Here is a 20,202-nt window from a genome sequence, read left to right as displayed (position 1 = left end):
AGTTTAATTTTTGGTAGAATAGATAGACAGGGATACTGTCCAGTGACATCGAGGAGCTGGCAGTGTTCAGAAGTGACAGCAGTGTCAGGAAGGGGAATGGTTCTCGTGGAGATGTAGTAAAGAAAATGGGAAAGGTGAATTATCTCTACATCTATCTAGAGGTACAGGGGTAATGACAACAGCACAGGAGAGAAATCTGGAGTGAAAGGAAAAGAATCAGGCAAGCATGAGCATTAGAGAAATTATTGCCCACTGTTAGAGCGCCAGAACTTGGATCTGTGTGCCACATTGCTCCTAGTGCTGTGCTGCTAAGCGAGGCACAGTAACAGAAAAGAAGGGAAGCAAACAACTTGTAAGTCTGCATGTCAGTCTTCAATCAAAGCTCCAATCCAGTTCTCCTCTAGCTCCTTCTTAGCTCTAAATGGACATATAAGTCTGGCTTAGCTGGCCATGGTGCAGATAAGCTTGCAACCTCATCAAAGAACAGCAGGTGTATTTAAAGAAGCTCTTGCAGCTGCTTTCTGATAGATTGAGGCTTTCATTCCCTCCTGTACCCTCTTCATGTCCTCTTCCCACCTTCTGAACTTGCCTTGCTTTGCCCTCACACAGGGATTGTGCTCCTAATGCTGAGCCAGACTGCCCACACCTCGACTTGTCCACAGTGTTTCTTTAGTGTGGGCTAACGGCAGTCCATGATGATGATTTATTATAAACCTGAAGTTCTCTTTTCCTTTGGGAAATATTTGTAGATAGAGATTATTGTGCAGTATCTGTAGTTTCCAAGTACCCATATGCAGGATGAATTAGTCAAAAATTATTCGCTGACTCTGCATTTACACTGTAGTCTTCCTGACAGAAAATAAATTGCTAACTTATTTGTAGCGGAATAAGAAGACCTTTACTCTACTGTTTGCAAGCTCTAGCCGGCAAATGAGAAATGAAAATTACTTCAAAGTAATACTTATGCTAAGCTCATTTATAACTAAATTAAATTACAGCTTCAGGAATGAATGTCAGCATTAGCTTGCACTGTGCTTCATTGTCACTGTAGTATTACAATTTGTGGTGGTAGGCCTATCCATTCAGACATACATACCTCTCAGATGAGAGGTCAGCAGGTGAGTTACTGAGTTACACGGACATGCACTGAGATTCAGATGGAGCTCCAGAAAACTGGCTCCAAACGATTTCTATGGATTGGCTTCTTTAGGTAAAGAGTCATGATGAATGCTCCGTTATACCAGAGGCAAAGATGTTTTTGCAGAAAAAGTATAAAAACAAATGGATAGTCTGTTTTTTACATGGACAGACATAGACATATAAAGTTTCCTTACATTGTTTTTCAAGGAGAGCTTTGGGCTGGGCTGTTATTTGTGAAAACGGTTCCACCTTTTTTCCTCATGTTTTTTGTATTTGATGAACCTAGGACTAATACCAATATTCATTTCAGTCTTTAATGAAGAAATATGTTCATACTGAAAGAGAATGCTCAAGTAAAGGGCACCAAAGGAAGTAAAATATTTGCAGGTCATCACATTGATTCTGTTTTTAAAGAAAATATGGGACAGAATCATTGCAGGCAGATTCACTGCAGTCCATCTGTGGTAAAATAATGACAAAATACTCTTAGTTAATTAAAAATGCCAGAATTCAAACTAACTGTTATTCATAAGAAATTATTCAGCTGGCTGAATCCATGGAGTGACAGCAATAATAAAAATCAGCAATGTTTCCCCCACCCCCCGAAAGAATTCATAATGTGTTTTTAATTAGAGGAAATCAAGTTTTCAAAAATCATGGGAAATTTCTGTGTGACCAGACTACTGCTACCTGGTCCACTAGTGCCAGCAGGAGTTAAGCGTTAGAGGTGGTCTGTCCCCCACTCCAACACTGCAGGTTTCCCTGGGGAAAAGGTATCCCCAAAACAGAAATTGTTTAGCAGACTGTAAATGAGAAGGTCTAAATAATGGTCCAAAATACCAAAACTTGAGGAAAGTTCAGGCTCTAAGCTGAACTGCATGGCTTATGTGCAAAGAATTATAAGAACTGTAATTTTTTTCCCCAAAACTGAAGGAGGGCAGGGATTCAGTATTTTCTTTAATCCTTGCTTAGATAGAATGGACTTGCAAGAGTTTGGCTTCAGTTCTAAACTAGCAGTGAAACAGACAAAAAGAAGTGAGAAGGGAAGTGTTTTCTAACACAGTTGCATAAAGCTGCCTTGCTAAAACTGTGCAGTGACATGGCAAGGTACATTATAAAGTTAAGCAACTGAGTCAACTTCTTGGCTGCAAGATTTCCATCTGAGGGCAACTTGCTCCTATTTTGATTTCTATGTTCCTGAAGCCAGCAGGACTGTTTTCTAAGACAGTGCATGGGGTAAGGGAAACAACATGAGCCCTCTGCTCCTGAAAGTTTCGCAGAGCATAAAGGCTTTCCTGACAACAGATATAGCAGCTGTAAAAATTATTTACACTCCAACAATCAATGTTTCAAGGAACTTCTAGGAGATTTGCATCATAATACATAAATTAACATGGAATAGGTAAAAACAAATAAGGCTCAATTCCGAATTTTGATCAGTTTTCCTTGTTTTACTCTTGTTTACAGTTTAAACTCTTCTTGCTCCATAACCACAATATTTCAATGCCTATGTAAAAACCAAGCGGAAGCATTAGATCTTAGACAGGCACTGGACTCCAGGCTGGTGGTTCCCAAGCAAAGATACCAAAGTTGAATCAGTCTATCTCTCTTTGTTTAGAAAGTGCAGAGAGAATGTTTCTATGTGAGAACTTATATCCTACAGTCTTAAAACAATAACTTTGATCCCAGTGACTGTTAGGCTGTGACAGAGTTTATCTCTTTAACAAAATAACATTATTCAAGATACATAGATGTATCTTTATATTTATTCATATGTTTATATGCATCTTTATGTGTATTAACATACACATGAAGCAACATAATCGTACTTACTAGATCACTTCAATAATGAAAGAATTAGAGAATATAACAGATCTTTTTCACAGGAGTGGTCCCATTTACGTCAATGGAATAATTTGCTGCAATAAGGGTTTAGAGGATCAAGTCTGTATAACAACCATCTGTGCTCCTTAGGTTTTATCCTCAGATAACATCATTCTCTGGCAACAGAAAGAAAATGCCATGTTGACAGGTAACCCAACCTGTTTCCAAACAGCATGCCAAGTCACCGACTGCTTGAGTGTGACATTTGACTGCAGTTGTTTTCACGCTTTTGATTTATTCTGCTACTCTCACCAGTGGCCTGTTCCCCCTGTGCAAATTCCTTCAGACACATTAGCATGGAGACTGTCACACTGCTTGTGCACTGGTCCCAGCTGAGCCCTAAGCTATTTAGCCGACACCCTGAGAATGACCCCAGCCAAGGTGGTGGCTCTACACTCTACCTTCTGCATTGAAAAACATGGCAAGAAGACTCTCACCGCTGTAGCAGTTACTACAGCAGACACCACAAAACTGCTAGTTGTTTCTGTGAAAATATGTCCTTATTAAGACACCAAATGTTGAGCCTTCTGCAAATATTTTAAAATTATGCAAAATAACCTTCACTACAGTATAATATTACTGCTATTATTATACTTAATAAATTAATCAATTTTACAGATTTTCCCTAACAAATGTTTTCAAAGGGAAACTAAGACCAGACTGCAGGATTTGGCATTTTGCAGTAGCCACAAGTAACAGTGTCTTTTTTAGGCAATATTCTGTCCGTATAATAGCAGTTTCACTGTAAGAATTTATAACCTATTTCTGATCAAAGTATTGCAAAATCATGATGTAGTTAAGGATTTTTGTCAGACACAAGGTGACAAGCTTTATTTCAGTTTTACTTTTTAACAGTTTAACTTGCAAATAAAACCCTTCCCTTTTGCAATGAGCAGCACACAAAGAAGAAAGTTTATCAGCAACATTTGCAAAAATGTATTTAGGGTCAGCACCATAGAATCTGGCTTGTTAGATGTCTTTGCTAAAGACAGGTTTCCCCAAGAACCTGTGCAGAGAATTAGATTTCTAGAAAAGGGTACCAAGGGGAATAGCTATGAAATTAGATGTCTGTGGATGGTCCAGGACTTAGGCATCACTGTATTTCTTTCCCCAGGGGCTTCTCAAATGTGAACTTTCTCATGTCTGATGTGGTGGGAGAGGATTGCAGAATAATTAGCAGATTCTTCTTAGTCAGAGCAGGAATGAACTTAACAGCTGAGTGCCCCAAGCACCTGGTACCTGGCTGTCTTGTACCGAGAGACAGGCTCCTTTCCTGCTAGGGCATTTCAACCTGATCTGAAGAGGTCGAGTCTTCAAAAAAGGCACTGAACCAGCTAAAGAAGCGTTGCTAACCTATTTGGTGGTGGCTAAGGCACTTCCTGGTGTCTGGGAAATTGTGATTCAGATACCTGTTCCAGAGTAGAGTGAAGAATGTCTAGGACACAGAAAATGACAGAGAGGTAAAGTAGCAAGGAGCCAACTCCAACCACTCAGAAGCTTCAGCCTGAGTCAGAGCACCTAGAACTTTGTCCTCCTGTTGTTTCCTTGTGGTCCTTTTGGGTCAGGCTTTAAAGCTGACCATCAGCTGAGTTATCTGTGTAGATGCCCTGCAAATCCTCAGCAGTATCATTCTTGCAGGAGGATTTCTGCTGCTTCCCAAGGTGACTTAAAGGAAAAGGTTCATTAAGGAGGGGAAGCAACCAAAGTGAGCCTAGAGGAAAAAGTCTTCATCATGCAGTGTAAATCTGTTCAGATTACTCCAGCCAATGGGCCCGCCAGATTGTAAAACAAACGTGGGGAGAAATATGGTGAATGGTTTCTGGGTTATGCGTAGTGGTACTATAATATCGGTCTGCTATTTCAAGTAGCTTCTGATTAGCATAAATACAAGGTTATCACAGAAAACTGTTGCTGTAAATCTTCACAATTTAGCATCACAACATTCTGCCTATTGCCTCCTATGAACGATGTGATGCAGAACAGGGCCTGCTGTTGGAATGAGATAACGCAAATGCTGTGCCTGCATACTGAAACTGAGCTTTCACTGTCATGTCTCTGTGGTACACAAGAAGGAAATAAACCACCAAGAAATAGTAACACTGACTTTCATAGGAAGAAATGCAGCATGAAGCCATGAAGTTTTGCTAGAACTGGATAAGCTGGACCTAGAGCTGTGTGAAGCTAACAGCTTTAGTTTGCCTACACTTCAGCAAATTTTGCCAGTAGACTGGTTTGCTTTGCTTGGTTTCCCACTAGTGAATTTCAGATTTGTGTGTTGGAGAATCAGAGCTAGTGCTGAACCTAGGCAAATTTTGCCACGTCCTCTTTTCCTGTGTACATTATCAGCACACAGTTAATCTTCTGCTGTCTCTGACAGTGTAGTATCATACATGCTCATAATTGCGCAAACAAGGAAAAAGACATAGTGCTGACTTAATATGACCTACTGCCACAGCACTTCCAAGGTCATTTACCTGTACCTAGATACCTAGAGAGAAAATACAGGATTTTTTTAAGGGTGAAGGATTTGCATGGCTGGTGGGATCTTCAGAGCTGCAGATCTGTGCCCACCAGCCATGAGCTTTGCTTTTGTAAACACATTCCTCCCATCTACCAAACAGCAGGCTATGGTTATTGGTTCAGGTTGGGTAGGATAGAATCACCTGTACACAGAGCTGTGTCAGGGTAACAGAAGGTGCAATACTGTGTGTTTAGTTAAATTGGGTTTTTTTGCATGAAAACCCATTTAAACCAGAGTTATGTGGGATTACACTGGGGCTGGATCAGGTGAAAATACCATCAGCGCCCACTCACTCCACTGAAGTGTTTTAACAGAACTCTTCCAAATTAACTCTTTGCAGCTTCTATGTGCAGAGAACCTTTTCTCAGAAACTCCTGTTCTGCCCCTGCAGGCCAGAATTGTGACTGGAGACTGTCACAAGTGAGAGATAATGGCTGGTGTAATGCAGTGTTCTGACATGAGTGTTAGGTTCAGCATGTCACCTGGAATAATTTAGCACTCCATGTGCAGTGATTAGCACAGCTATAGCCTGAAGTGGAGACTTCTGCTTTCCCAACATAGGCTTCTGTTCCACCCATTTTTTATGTCCCACATTCACAGCCCTGTATGACCAAGAAAATGGTTTTGGAAGAATGTTCCGTCTCCCAGCAGTTGCCTACAAACAAGTAGTGTGGTTAGCAGCCTGCCACAGCAGCTTCAGTAACTAATGGCATTTTAAATCATCATGCTACTTTTTGTGAAATGACTATATCATGCATTTGGCTTGTGCATAATGTACTGTTCAGTGAGAGATGTAAGCACTGGAAAGAACATTTTTAAAAGAATGTTTATATTTCCTAAAGATTAAAGAAAGTATATGACATTTTCCTGTATCTGTAAACAACATGAAGTCGATTAAGGTATTGTGCCAATAACAATGTCAAAATCTTGTTGAAAAATGAACATGAAAGCTCAACCTTACTAAATCATTCATATTCCAGATTTTCTGTGGGAGCTATCATAGGCTTTAAGATGTATCATCTGTGCAAGAGAGAATAATTGTTATTCACCTCATTTTCTGAAAATTAAAATCCAGAAGATGTACACAGGTAAGCAAATTTTCTTATATCTTTGCTACAGGAGCTGAGTCCATTGATTATGTTAAATGTGAATTTTTCCTGGCCACTCTCCCACAGTGTGGAGAGCAATTCAATTCATGTTTCCTTGAATGTTTAGCAGCTGGCAATTGCTGGCTGCAGCCTACCTACCAAGAAGACACTGTGCATACAAACAAAATATATGTTATTATGCACCTACTTACATATATGGAACAGAATAGGTCACATTTATCCCTACATTAATAAGTATATCAACTTTCACAGTGGTGGAACAAAGCATATTTCACTAGGCCATTGCTTCAGCAATAGATTTGCCACTATTACCGACTTTGCAGGATGCATTTCTTGGAGAACGGACAGTAGCTTCCAGTATCTTTGTCTGCTGTGAATGCAGCAATAAAAAGAATTGATCAGATGAGTACTGAAAATGCAGTTCAAATGTAGTACAAGTTTCTACCTTGGCCATTCTAGCAATATAGACAAGATAGATGTATTCTGTCTGTCTGATCATCCTAAGGATATAGATCTCCCTCTGGTTATCAGTCTGGTGAGTGCAAGAAGTAATTACAATTGCATTTGTTCTGCAATGGTACTTTCTTTGCTTATTGCTCCTTTTTACCCCACACTGAGAATGGAGCTTGCAAGATATCAGCAAAATAATGCTGTGGCACCACCGTGGGCATTAAAAGGCCATATAAGTACCCAGGCAATTATCATGTAGTGCAGTGGATAGGAAACTGAAGTAGCTATGAGTTAGAAGATGGCTAAGGAAGGAAAATGCTCAACATGGAGAAACTGAAAACTTGCCTCATGAGCTTAGCTACCCTTCTGAGACCATACCAAGTCCCTCCTTTGGTGGAGGGCCACAGCAATGGAGAGATCTTCCTGACAATGCCAACACCAAGGCATTGTGGTGACGGCAAACCAGCCCAGAGTCACGTATTACCAAATTATTTCTTAATGGTCAGCAACATTCTCACTTTACAGTACTCAGGACCCTGGCTCCAGGCTAAATTGTAGTGGAAGATGTGGCTTGCTCCAGAAGTGGTGGTGGAAGCCATTGCACCTGTGTAACTGACTGTCCTGGCTAATGCTCCCAAAGGTTCCAGGGTAAGTATATTTAATTGTTAACTTTTACTTTGCCTTTAGAAAAAGTAGCTTGCACGCATGCACAGTCCTACAGTTCCCTGCTCTGACGCAGGTGTGAGGGACCCTCCCCTGCCTGATGCACCAGCTAGCACAGCTGGTAATGACAGGGTCCAGCCAGCTGCAGGACTATGACTCTCTGATAAAGAAATATTAACAAAGTACTGCATCTCCTTCGTACTTTCCCCACCACCTTGACATACACTAGCTAGGGAAGCCACAATCGGGATATGGGTTGGTACTTAAAATTGCAACAAATCGCTGTCAATAATAATTAAAAAAATGGGTTAACTAAATGCACGGTAAGAATGGGAAATAAGATTAGAGGTGACACTTAGACCAGGAGGCCTTTTTCAGGCTGTGGAAAAAAATAGAACGCAGTTATTTTTCCCACAGCCTTGAGAAGGCCTCATGTCCTAAATGTCATCTCTAATCTTGTTTTCTATTTCTAGTGTATATTACACTGCACTGCTGGTGCCGCTATAGTTAAAGCGGTGTCAGTGTTTCCATTATAAACCCCTATTTTCAGAGGTTTGTTACTCAACCATAAAAATTTTGCTCTGGGCTGGAACTTGGCAAACAAGTTTTAGAACTGAAACATGTTTAATTTTTTCTTCTTACAATTCAAAAAAATATTTGTATTTAAAAACCAAAATTTTGCAAGCCATTAAGCTGTAAGAGCAATGCACAATATGTAGAGTTTGAAATTACCTCAGAAATATTCTGGCTTGTTAAGATAAGATTTCTAAGCTTTATTTTTAATTCCAAATACAGATCTACTACAGCGGTACTTTCTTTTTTAAGAATGAGTAGTCATACAACCAGGTCAACTTATTTGAGTTTTAAAACTATGAGTAAATTTTTATAGCACTGGGTCAATAATCTGCATCTTATAAAGGCTTCTAGAGTACATGTTTACATGATAAAATGTAACAACACTGCATCACAGACAAATAAATGAATAACATGCTTCTAGAAAACCTCATATATGTAGTGTCATGGGCCAATAATCTGCAAGTTTTTTTGACATGAAAAGGGCCTTTGTTTAGCTAAGAAAACTTTATTCATGTAGAAATAATCAGATCTGGTTCATCCATCTTTCCTTTTTTCCATGTGTCGTGGTCATGGAAGATTTGTATATATAGTTAGGCTAAGACAGGAGAGATATGATAGATGGCTACTGAGGTTTGAAGAGCACACCGTGGAAGAATTATTTAAAGTAACACAAAGGGGTTCTGGCAAGGACTGTATTAATATCATAAAATTATGACTACTGGAAAATAACAACCAAGAAATCCTGCCAGATGACTGAGGAGAAACATGGGAAAACCCCATAATTTGGAACATGAGAAATAATACTAAGTAAATAATAGAAAACTGTATTTGACAGGGAAGTACCACTAGCAGTATGGATTTAATATGTACAGGCACTTTGCACTTATTTTCTGTGCTGAAAGACCACCATTTCAGTAGACTGAGACTTTGATTTTGCAATTGGATCTTCAATTAATCATTTTGGAAAGTTTTCTGGAGAGAAATATCTGACTCAAAACGTGCATATGAAGAGCAAGACAATTTTGCAGTAATTTTCTTCACCAATGTCTAAATAAAAACTGTGAGTGGTAATCACATTGGAAGTGTTGCAAAATCAGCTCAAGGGACAACCCAGAAGTGCTAATTAAAAACAATAATAAATTGCTCTTCATATAAAACTAGATAAAGACATCTTTGGTTTAAGACATGTTGGTAACTACCTGTATATTCTGTTGACCTCTAACAAAGGCAGTTGCACTACAAATTAATAACAAGGAAGACAGCTATCATTACTCTTTTTTGTAGCCTGGCACAAATGTTGTTGTAAATAGTAGTATTAGCCCTACTTCAGGTATTCTCCCTGATTTATTTATTATAGATGACAATTTGCTAATAATGCTACTGTAGCTTCAGTTCAGTTCATACCTTTAGTTTTATAACCCCAATTTAAACATTACAGGGCATGCTTTTATAATCCCTGGAACAAAGTCCATTAAAGTCACTAAGCATCACTTGAAACCTGGTCCAAATCCTGCTGAGGTGAATGGCTCTCTTGCAGTTAATTAATTGGGAATGATTTTTTACTCCACTTAAAACTCCAATGACATCTCCATTAATGTTTATGGGAAATGTAAGCATGCATTCCTTTTATTTAAACGGCTAAGTCATTTTTCATATCTTATAATTTAAGATAAAGATTCTTGTTATATGTATGTGTAGTTTGTGATGAGTTTTATTCAGCATAAAGATTCCAGTGTATTGGCACTGACAGGAAGAATCTAAGCATTACTCCTGTTGTCCATCTTCTTACTCCTCAAGATGTCCCATTAATTTCAGTGAAATTCCTGGCATAAGGTACAACATGGACAACAATATCAGAATCTGATCCTTGACTGTCATTAAAAAAAAGGGGGGTGGGGGAGGGGCGGAGACTATTCTTCTATCCATCTATTACAGGAATGCTTACGTAATGTCAGCTGTATTCCTGACTCTTACAGGAAATATTATATCTTTTTCATAACTGACCTGGGTTGTAAAGTTATAAATGGGTAGGTACTGAAAGCCCACAAAAGCTATTTTGGAAAATGTGACTGAAAGCTTATTTCTTTGAGAAAAGAGAAAGGGAAGACTCTAATCCTAGTATAATATGGAGTGAAAGAAATACCTGTGAGATTCCACTGTTTTAATATGCTAAAACACAGGAAAGTATGCACACTGTGGCATAAATTCCAATCACCTTTCTTGTGCAAGAGACATTGTTGGGTTTAAAGGGACCAAATTTTTTGATCCTTTCATCTTTTTCTAATGTCTTATTCATAGTTGCAGTCTTAGCACTATGCAGCTCTCCATTTAATCATTGCAGCTTCCAGGAGGAACCTCTCAGTCTTCCAACTTTTAAGCATTTAGTTGTCTAAATTTATGATTGCTGCTTTGCCAAGAGATAGGAGACAAATCTGGGCTCAAAAAGAAGATGGATCCCTCCAAACACACGGTAAACACTTGGTGAATGAAAAGGCACATTTTAAGGAATTTACAGCAAGTGACCTGCCCCTTTTCACAGTGGCAGCAACTGTATTATTCACTTCACGTAATGAATTGGTAGGTTATGCTAATCTGAAGAGGGAAGCTATCAATTGTATATGTCCAGACCATCTCCCCCATTGATTTTTTAATTAATGATGAATGTACGTTTTGGGAGGGAGAGACTGCTGAGGAGGGAACTTCATGTGCAGAATAAAAATGTTACAGTAGCCTAATCAATTAGGTACGGTTGACAAATGGATGCAGGACAGCACTACAAAGTACTGCGCCTTAGTAGTGGTCAAAGAGTCAGAAAGAAGATGTCACATGATATCTATATTAATCTTTGCACAGGTTAAATGTGAACCATTGCATGCATCAGCAGGACCATGAGAAAACTGTTTGGTATCTCACAATCACATCTTTGAGGCTAACTTGAAACCCATTTGCTTTGTTCACCAATAAAAACATTGTAATAATGCACTAGAAGCTGAGAAGATAATTTGTCATTTTAAGGCTGGTAACAGGACTGAAAGCCATGTAGAATATCATTTTAGGTAACAAATAGCACCCTTTGGGCATAGACAACCAATCTTAAGTGTCAGGAGAAGAAGGTATGACTTTGGAAGCAGGTAGTACATCTCCCTTCGGATGCAGCCTGTGCAGAGGGTCCATCTTTCCATCCTCATGACAGGCCTTTCAGCCTCTCACTATAGCAACGGTTGCCACCAGGTGAAGTGACAATACATATAACCAAATCAAATATTCAGCTTCAGCTACACAGTGACATTTGGGATGGATGACAACGTATGTGCTAAGTTGTAACATTTCTTTCCAACCACATCTAGAAGCCTGCTGCAAAAATGCAGCACTTACTTAACTCCTCAAGTCTGACTCATGAAAATGACCACTCCCTACAGCCAGCTCTCCACTGACTTGACTATAATTATTCATAAGAATGACAGTGGTTGGCATGACAGGGTCATGTCTAGGACAACATTTCCACAGCACATCAGACCAGACAGCGAACAACGCTGCTTCAGTTCTTCAGGAAGGTTCTACTTCCTTTCAGGTGGGCTGAAGGGCTAACATATTTGTGTGTGTGTATGTTTACGGATGTATGGCATGTAAAACTTCCATTTTATTTCCCTCTTTTGACTTCTTTGGAAATACAAAACAAAACAAGACTTTTGGAGTGACTAAGAAACACGTAGGTGAGAGAGATCTGTCAGTTCTTAACTGAAGGATGGCAAGTGCTGAATTCGTACAAAAAGCATTTATTTTCCTGTAATGGTTCAGCAAAATGAGTTGTGTGACAAAAGCTCAAAAGCAAAGACATGAATTCTTATCTAGGCAAGACTGACTTACTGAAGGGACTTTTGCCTCAGTGCAAATTAAAATCAAACTTGGCACACTGTGAAGATGAGAAATCACTCATTTCAGTATAAATCCGGGGTAACTTGCTTGATATCAATAACATCCTAAAAAGACCCATTCTTATGGAATTCAAAGAGCCCTTCAGAGAATTTGAATTGTTAAGTTAAAACTGAAGGAACTGCATAATAATCTTCTACCACAGCACTTTTCACCTCTGTATATCACAAATATACACGAAAAGGACATGTCTGGGGTTTTGGTGTGTTTTTTGGAGGGGAGGGTGGAGGAGGTGGTGTGTGTTTGTGAGAATCACACTCTAGCCACCAGTACCATGTCTCTGCCACACGTGGACAACAAAGCAATTACAGGTGTACATATACCACCTATGTTTCACAAACCATACCAACATGCTCATCAGTGAGTTCCTGCATGGAAACCGCAAACACTGGAAACACTTTAAGGTAGGAGATCAGATCTGTGGAAGCCACAGCGAATAGTGATCTTTCTCCAGTTGTGGTGCTTTGCTTTACTTACTTTTCAGGGGTGCACTGGGATGACTACTTTTAAGTTACTATTTACTTTCACTTTGGACTGAGGAGCTCTGTACAATTTGTAAAGAAGGAATACAACCAACTACAGGCACAATATAAAAATCTGGATTTCATTAACTGGAAATGTTAGGCACAGTTATGGTATCTTCTAAAATTAATTGGTGCTCCTTAAGAGAAGAATTCCTCCTCACTTTAATGCAAATAAAGAGTAACTCATCTCAGGATAGTAGCATTAAAAGGTAATAGAAGGGAGCTATGTGACTCCATCATGTTTTAGATTTTTATGTGCCCAATGACAATGTCACATAGCCTCAGTTCAGCACAAAGTAATGTGTCATTACTATGCTTGTTATTGCTGGTGCGTAGCTGGAGATCTTTTTTAATTATAGGCAGGCAGATGCCTGGAAAGGTTTTTCTATCTACTGGGAGGACATACAAATTGTATCAGTGATTATTACCAGTGAAAATGATCAGAAATATTATTAATTTCAGTATTTAAGAAAAGGTACAATACTAACTGGGTTTTCCTATGTGTAAAAGGCAAAAAGAATAAGCTATGTTCACTTGAGGACTTGCCTTAAGCTGCATATTTGTGGACAGGAGCTGAATGGAAACTAAATTGAAATGTTTTCTGGCTTCCACGGTCTTAATTCTGTAATAAATCACTGGTTTCATCGCATGCAGGTAGTTTGGGGAATGCAGGTTTTCTTAGTTTGAAATTTGTCTTTCTCAAAGTACTTTGTTAGCATACTGATACCCCTGTTTCCTAGCACATGTTGCAGACTGTTAGTAGAGTGGGTACTAAAGAAGGGGACGAAAGAAAACCTTAATGTCATACGAGAAGCCTGGAAGGCATGATACAGACCATTACAGGATCAAACTCTACAAAAATCCTTACGTCTTACTCAAAAGTACACAGCAATGAAATTCAAGACGGTTACTCTTTATATACATAGATATTTGTCCTGGGAGGTGGTATAACAACAGCTACAGGATTTATTTTCATAAAGCAGACTAATATCCAAATGAAACTTTATAGGCAAGGAAATAAAACAGATAAGATAAATACTATCAGAAGAAAGAAGGAACTGTAATTATTGGTGCATCTTTTCACATGGGAATTTGGACAGGGGTGGAAGGAGTTTGTTATTTGTTTTTACAGCTTTACCCCTTCAGCCATTTCATAAGCAAACTCCCCTAAGACTCTAGTGCCAGTCTCAGTTGTAACTCTTGAGAAAGTTTGGGTTTTTAAAGTTTAAGAGTTTCTTTGTTTAAGAGTTTCATAAGAGCTCTATGTTATTATTTAGGTTTCCTTAACAATATGTTTATTAAGTTAGATAAATCCATTCTGGATTCTAAATTAAATAAAGAAGTGTCCCAGAGTCTCAGCTTTCACTACAACTCATTTCAAGCTCAGGATGCAGTGTCTGCGGTTAATTCTCCAGTGGTCCCTGGACTTAGGAAAAGGAAATGAGCACCATGCAGAGAAGGGATAAAAGTCAGGGCCAAGGTGACTACTTCAGGTAATACTAAACTGGGGGGCGGGGGTACAGCATGGAACATGACACATAACATGAAAAATCCTTGGGAAGGTGGTTAGCATGTTCCCTGCACTTTTCTTTTACAGTAACACTTCACTGGCATCAACTACAGTCAACTGACATCACCATTTGAAAAAAAACCCAACAATGAATTTGGCCTTTTAAAGATCTTTTAGACTCTCTTTGATGCTTCAACTATGTGTTAAATATTGTCCACACATTTTATTTTGTTGGTGTTTTGAGATGCTCTTTACTTTTCAAGACTGGGCACTTTTCCAAAAACTACACTCCAGCTTGTGGCTTGAATAAATCTGTGACTTGCTATGGTCCGTTTTATTCATAGGGTCAGAGCAGATAATTATAGTCATCTCTTCTGGTCTTAAAAGCTAAACAACTTTATACTAGCCAAGAAATCATAATGTTTCAAGCGGTAGAATTCTTTTAATGAAACATCTCAGTAGCCTGTAATTTTCCTAACATGTCAATGACAGTCAAAACCTAATGGAAGTTCCCTCTGTCTCTTCTTAAAGAACACTCCTTCTAATAATGTATTTTGTATCAATCAGACATATTTTCCCCCAGGACAGAGTTTACAACTGGACTGTCTTTGAGTCATATCAGTTTTCTTTCTTGTGTATAATTTTATTATTTTAGAGGACTTTTTTTTTTTTTTTTTTTGTTCAGCTGGGTGAGTTTTTGACATGTTTTCATTTACATCTTCAAGATGTAAGGAATCACACTTGGAAATTCAAATCAATTGACTCTATCTGTTGATTGGGGTTTTTGATGATTCAAGAGTCCATTTTTTCCAAACCATTTTTCAACCTACCACATAAAAAACACAACCTCTTCCCATAAACCTTTCCTTGTTTCCATCCACAGACCTTTGCATTTATAACATAACTAAACTTTCTAAAGTTGGGATTTTAAACCATTAAAACTGCAGAATGTGGCAAACATGAATTCTGCATTACCTGGTCAAGCCCAAACCTGAAGCAATTTAATGATGGAACAGAACATAATATAGCATAGAGTGAGCTGTATTTCTCATGTTATTTCACACCAACCAATCAACATTCTGGATGCTAAAACAGCCATTATAAAGCACAAATTCTTATTTTTTCATCTCCTTGAAACATACGAGAAAAAGAGATCTGTATATGCAGTGAAATAAGATATGAAAATATTTAATTCTGCTCAGTCTAACTCCTTAGTCTGTGAATAATTTTGAAGCTAAAGGGATTAATTAAAAAGCAATTCCTCCATGACACACATTCAAAATGCATTTCTTCTTTCTTCAGGTGAAATGAGGTAGTTTTCATTGGCTACAATGTTGGTCGAACTAAAAAATTTAGAATATAGAATAAAAAGAAAGCTGCTTCCACAAAAAAGGGACAATCATGTACAGGCATAAGTATATCTATGTAAAATCCATATACAAGAGAAGAGATGGGATTGTACAGAGAAATCAAGAAAAGGTTCAAGTCCACTCTGTAACGACTCAAATACAGCTGATAAAATTCCTGCATTTCTTTGCCATTGAAAAACTGCAATATTCTGAAATTTCCTTTCATTCTAAATCAGAATTGGACCACAAATTTCAAAACATCCTTCAGCACAGAAACTTTAAAAAAATCCATGTTAGATATTACCGAAATGAGTTTTGAAATTAGCACAGTATAATTAATGTAAGAGAATAAAGTGAAAGCATTAGCATTCTGGATCTACTGATGTGAAAAGTCCAGATCTTTTCTGTATTTTTCAAATCAGTACATTACAGTGAAACCTTTCTAGGTTGATATAAAATTATTTAGGATACATGGATATATTCATCACGTGTTTGCACATATAACTGAAATCCTTCTGCTAGAAAATTTTACAGTGGATTTACTTGAAAAGCAATGTTTACAGATCATATATTAGATCTCATAAAATAATCCTCTTCTACTGGGACAACGATGTGACTAAAACCACAGTCCAAAATATGAGTATGGGAGAACCTGAGGACCCAAGCTCTGGTAGTATAAAATATCTTCCACCATCCAGACCATCAGGAACTTGGGAGCAAGCTGAGGTATCTGTTATTGTATTTTCTCTCTGGAGCAATTGGGAAGGACTCAAAAAAGAGTGGAGAAGAGATCATAAAACACCGCTCAGCAGCTCACTAGGGCAAGGGCACTTGTGTGTCCAAGCAGCTGAGTTAGCGACAGTTTTAATTTGCTGATAATGTACAGCTGCAGTAGGAGAAACAGAAGAGTCACATCTGGGCTATTTTCTTTAAGCCACGATAACAAGGCTGCTCCCATCGCTGCCTGGACTAGTTGTACAGATTAGAGCACAAATCTAAAGGAAGGACAGTGTGTAAAGTACAAGCTTAGTAAAGTAAATTTTCACTCTGCTACAGCAGTATACTGCTGTAAATTAGGAAGTCACCAGTGAGCAATCAGAGCTGATCTTCCCACAGATTTTTATAACTTATGTTGTAACATCATTTATGCAGAGGCTTGATTTCTAGTTTTCTTTTGTCTATCTAGGCGCTACTAGAAATAAATTCACAATTAAGGAAACGCTATCACAATTTCTGATAGTTTTTCCTCCTGGGCAATACAAAATAATTTTTTATTTGTTTTGGGATACGCAAGACTCTGGGTCTGTCAGCTGTTACAGTTGGTTGCTGCAGGTTTCCCCAGTACTGCAGAGATGTCTCATTTTTAGAGTGTAGTTTAAAATTGTGCTTTATCAGGCAAGGCAGGTTTCATCAGTTAAGGACCAGGTGATCATCTGTTGATTAATCAACAGACATGTCATAGCATCCAAGAATGGGAAAAAAAGAAAAATTTCTCACTCCCGTAGTACACAGCCCAAATCTCTCCTGACACTGTTGAGGCACGAGACCAGAGTGGTATTAGAATATAGAGAGCCATAGCAGATCACTCCAAATGTCTGCTGAGCCCAGGATGTGTCCCCAGGAAGGTTTCGAAGGCACTGAGCAGGGAATAGCAGAAAGAGGGCATGTCCCCACAGGTTCTTCCATATAACAACTATTTTTAGCTGCAGGGATTTTCTGAGTGGATGCAGTTTCTGCAGTTTAATAAGTCTTAATGAATTTCTCATCCATAGAGTTGTGCAATCTCTCCTTGAACCCATGTATACTTCCAGCAGCCCCCATGTCCTTTGGAAAAACTTACATATCTACTACCTGTTGCATGAAAAACAACTCTCTGATTTCTTTTGACCTTGTCTCCTACAAGCTTCATTTGATGGCCCTTGGTTTTTGTACTGGAAGACACAGCAAGGAGCCAATTCTTACCCACTTTGACCATTCCGCTCATCAGTTTGTAGGTCTATCACAGCTCTTCTAAACTGAATGGTCCCAGTTTTTTTACGCACCCCATTCCTGCGATGGAAGTCATTTCACCCTACTTACACTTCCATGAACATCTCCCAGCTGTACTACATCCTATTTGAGATTAAAGGACTGGAACAGCTTACACTATTCAACCCCTGGGTCAACACTGATTCATACAGTTGTTCTCTAGTCTCTTTTCTCACTTAACATTTGGAAAACTTTTTGGCTGCCACTCAGCACCAAGACGATGTTTTCATGGAACATGATCCTGAATCATAATGGTCAGCTTAGAGCCTAGAATTTTGTATGTGAATTTAGGATTGCTTTTTCCTACATGCATCATTTTAGATTCGTGCATACTAAATTTTATTTGCCCACACAGTCTCCTGAGGTACTTCTGTGTTTCCACATAGGTGTTCTTCACATTTACTACCCTGAATAATTAACTTCCTATCATCCTCAAACTGTTTCACCTCTCTGGTCATCTGCTTGTCCCAGCAGTTTATGGTATGCTTATGAGGACAGACCCCAGCACAGATTATGCAGAACTCCATTAATGAGATCCATCATTTATTTTCTTGGTTTCCTTTAAAAGTCTTTGGCACAGGACTTCATCAAAAGCCTTTCAGAGATATAAGTACAGCAACTAGCTCACCCTTATTCACTTCCTTATTAACCTCTTCAAAGATCTCCAGTAGATTTGCAAAGTACAGTTTTATATCCCATTAAAGCCAGCAATGGTATGAACAGTTTTCATTCAAAATTTCCTTTTAATTTTAGGCAACATAACCAGACAACAATTAATGGATCACAACCAGCCTTAAATGTAAGTGGAAGCATCTCTGCTTATTTAACAGACTGCGCTCATTTCAAGACTGGGCCATTGAAGTACCAGCTGTTTATGGGTTTCTGCTGAATCTGATTTGGTCACTAGGAATTTGTAGGCATGGCCATAGGGACCCTGAGAGCTACAGCTTACTGTGTGAGAGTAACTATCATTGAAAAAGAAAGCTAGGGTGCTGAAAAGGGCCTAAAGGGGGTTAGAAGCTCATTAGCCATCACCAATTCCCTAAGTTTCCCTAGAAATCTCAACCAGATCAGTTATAGATAAGAGATACTAAATTGACATTCAGGAAGATGTCACATCCTGCTGCCCACAACAAGCACACCAGCAAGGGCAAAAATGACAGAACAACCCATATTGCTGTTATTTAAGGAATATTTCCCACTGTCCTCTCTATAGGTTCTGTAAACATCCAGCCTTGACAGGGAAGAAGAAAAAGGAATCTACAGTCTTCATAGCTGAAAGAGCTTTCAGTCACAATTGGGCATTTCTGTATATCCCCTTCTCCATTGCAAAGTAAATGCCAAAGAGAAAAAAATAGCTTTTTCTAGCCCTCCTCCCCACTGCCGTGCAATGATCTATACGTTAATTTATAATAACATGGAAGAAAATGGATGCAAAAATTCAAGTAAAAGAGAAACAGGAGAACAGATCTTGCAGAACAGGAGCTCAGTGAACAGGAATGCAATATCTTTAATTCACTATTCTAAGAACATGAATGTTAAATGGAAAAAATACTTCTAGGAATAAGTCAGAGGCTGTGTTGGTATCAATCACGCTTCCTCACTGTGGAATACAGGTACACACAAAGAGCACTGGGCAGAACAGTAAACAGATGGGCTCCCACTCCACTGCAAATTTTACTGAGTATTTATACTCATATTATCAAAAAGGAGAAAAAAGGTCTTTTGCTTTATTTTTTACCAATGTAAATACCCTTTATAGAATGTGGGTTTGTCACTCTTTTCTGTTTTATGGGGGAGAAAAGTGAATTACACGTTATGAAAAGGAATAAACAAAAAAAAAGTATGAAAGAAAATGTGGCTAAGTACCCCGATTTTCTAAAATTTTATTATTATCAGCAAATAGCTCCCTTTTAAGAGTAGCCCTAATTGGCTATTAACAACAGTAGCTAACAATTTCAAGGCAATTAATAATATTTTAAAATAATTAGATGGCTAATATATTACATTAGAGCATACAGTAAGCAGAAGTCTTGCTAATTATATATATTATTCTCCCTACTTCGTTTAATGAAGGTGTCTTGCTTTTAAACTAATTCATTCTTTCTCTAGTTTTTATTTTTTTAATCAGCGTAACTAATCCTCCTGCACACTATTGTAGCATTAAAGCAGAAAAGATGTGGATGAAGCAGTGAAAGAAACACGAAAAAGAACATTAAAATGAAGATTTAGTTCCAAGTTTCAGAAGCAGCTGCACAAAGTGAAGAATTAAGATGTGGGAAATTACAGAGAAAATGCAGAAGCCTGAGTCAACATTTATTTAACAGCTTCTGCCTAATGCTGAAAACATAAATCTCCACACAGAGGTAATCACACCCAGATCATTTTGATTTCCAGAACAAAGCAGTTGTTCTGACAAAATATTACTACTCCATAGCTTAAATGATTGTTTTTCCTGTTTTCTCCAAAAGCAGAGAGAGGAGTGGGCCTTGGATAAAGGGAGATTTGTTCCAAA

At 38.4% G+C, this 20,202-nt stretch overlaps 1 long non-coding RNA gene across 2 annotated transcripts in view; it reads left to right on the top strand.

Moving 5' to 3' along the window:
- LOC130158374 (uncharacterized) overlaps positions 1 to 20,202 on the top strand; it is a 95,158-nt gene that overhangs the window by 44,814 nt on the left and 30,142 nt on the right. For both annotated transcript variants that reach the window (XR_008825266.1, XR_008825265.1), the window contains 2 exons: positions 6,526 to 6,633; positions 7,630 to 7,752. This is a non-coding gene — a long non-coding RNA (uncharacterized LOC130158374). The remainder of the gene's footprint in view (positions 1 to 6,525; positions 6,634 to 7,629; positions 7,753 to 20,202) is intronic.

The sequence above is a fragment of the Falco biarmicus genome, chromosome 13 (assembly GCF_023638135.1).
Source record: "Falco biarmicus isolate bFalBia1 chromosome 13, bFalBia1.pri, whole genome shotgun sequence".
Lineage (NCBI taxonomy): Eukaryota > Metazoa > Chordata > Aves > Falconiformes > Falconidae > Falco > Falco biarmicus.
The sequence above is the reverse complement of the archived record's forward strand: the minus strand, read 5'-3'. Positions and strand labels throughout refer to the sequence as shown.